The 2,500-nt window shown below is 21.1% G+C and overlaps 1 protein-coding gene across 2 annotated transcripts in view; it reads right to left on the minus strand.

Annotated features, from left to right (window-relative positions):
• LOC122244834 (neuronal acetylcholine receptor subunit alpha-10) overlaps positions 1–2,500 on the minus strand; it is a 24,425-nt gene that overhangs the window by 21,159 nt on the left and 766 nt on the right. The gene's annotated exons all lie outside the window — the stretch shown is intronic.

The raw sequence follows: 2,500 nt of genomic DNA on the forward strand, positions 1-2,500 counted from the left end.
TTATTATTATGATTATGATTATGATGACTATTTCTATCATTATTCATACTTTTTGTCACCACCATCGCCAGGTCTGATAATGCTGATACTAAAGTTAGTGATGATAATGAGGTAATTCTAATAGTAATGATATTAATAATGATATTGATAAGAATGAGGATATTATCATTCTTTCATTAATATCATTATCATCATTATTGTTATTTGTAATTATCATTATCACTATCAAGTTTATTGTAATTGTTATTGTTATCAATATCATTTTTATTGTTGTTATCATTACTATGATGTATCTTTTATAGTAATTATTTTTGTTATTATTACTGCTAAGATTATTGGTATTACTATCATTAGTATCATTATTGTTATTATTGCTATTACTATTACTATTGTTATTGTTATTATCTTTATCCCTCCTATCAGTAGTATTATTCCTCTAATTATTACTATTATCATTATTATCACTATTACCATCATCATCATTATTATGGCCCTTATTCATAGCATAACTTTTAATCCCATCCTTATTAGAATCATCATTACCATTATTACTTTTAATGTTGATGATAATGATAGAAGTAGTACTCACGTTGATTTTGTTTTTCTTCTTTGTAACGCTATCCTTATCATCATTATTACACTCATCATTAGAATTATTATTTCTTTACTATTATCGTTATTATTCTAATTCTTATTCTTCTTTTTCTTATTATCATCTTTGTTATTATTATTTTCATCAACAACGATAATTATTATCATCATCATTATTATCATTATTACTATCATCATTGTCATCACTATTATCATTATTATTATAATTATCATGACAATGATTATGATAATGATGATGACAGTGATAATGAAAATATCAGTAATAATAATATTCATCAAAATGATAACAGTAATAATAATGATACAATGATATTGTTAATATTGTTGATAAGATTTATAGCAACAACGATATATAATAATGATAATTTATCATCCTCATTATTAAAACAGTGATAAGAATAATCACTGTTTGGTGCTTGTTATTATTAACGATATTCTTGATTGAATATTTTCATTATTATATCAGTAATGGTGATAATGGTGATAATCATCAACATCATAATCATCATTATTATTGTTGTTATTTTTTATGAATAGTCTTGTTTTGGTTATTGATATGATCTTCTTCATAATCATTAGCAATATTATTATCTTTCGCATTATTTCCAATGCTACTATTGTTATTTTTGTCAATAAATGTTACTACTTTAATTAATATCATGATCGTTATTATTACATTTGTTATTATCATCATTATTATAATCATAAGTATAAGTATTATTATCACCATTATCATCATTGTCCATAATATAATAACAATCATTATCATTATCATCATTATTTCTTAAGTTATTGTCCTTCTTTTTATATCGTAATAGTTTCCTTTCTTCCTATTATCAATAATATTTTCACTGTGACTCTATAACAGTGATATAAAGGATAACAGTGATAATAAAGATGATAACATTAATGATGATAACAATAATGATGGTAATGATATTAATAATTATGATAATAGTTATGATGAAAATGGTAGTGATAATGATAATGATTATGTTTTTAAATTCTTTATCATAGATTAAGAATAATTATACTATGAACAGTTCAATAAAAATGATAATAGTACTGATAATGATAATAATACAGATAATCTTAACAGTAATAGTTGAAGTAGTGCTTATTTTCATTTCATTATAACTATTATTAATATCATTATCATAATTATCATCATTATTGTTATCATAATTATCTTCATTATTGTTATTATTATCATTATCATTAGTAGTAGTAGTATTACTATTACCATCATTATTGTTGTTGTTGTGCTAATAGCAATATTGCATTCATCAAATAAACAATATTAATACAAAAGATGAAAGAAAAATGTTAGCAGCGGCAGCAAAGTACCTTACTCCTTATTATAACAATGATAACAGTGAAGATGATTAAATTATAATAATGATAATGATGATGATAAAATAATAAAGGTATGGTCAATTATGGTGATAATGACAATAGTAATAATGATAATAACAATAACAATAATGATAATGATAACCAATATTGATAAAGATAATGCTGATAATAAGGATAATTATAATGATGGTAAAAACAATAAAATTGATAATAAGGATTATAACAATGCTAATGATATCCACGACATAACAGTAAGTATATTGATAATGATGGTGATAATGATGATAACAATAATAATAATAATAACGATAATTGTGATAATTAAAATAGTAACAGTAATGATAATGGTGATAATGATGATAATGATAACAATAATATTGAAAACAATAAAAGGCATGATAACAAAAATTAAGATTATAATATATATATATATGTATATATATATATATATATATATATATATATAATATATATATATATATATATATATGTATATATATATATATATATATATATATATATATATAGATAC

The sequence above is a fragment of the Penaeus japonicus genome, unplaced genomic scaffold (genome assembly GCF_977035675.1).
Source record: "Penaeus japonicus unplaced genomic scaffold, GWHDUDI00000001_assembly GWHDUDI00000022, whole genome shotgun sequence".
Classification (NCBI taxonomy): domain Eukaryota; kingdom Metazoa; phylum Arthropoda; class Malacostraca; order Decapoda; family Penaeidae; genus Penaeus; species Penaeus japonicus.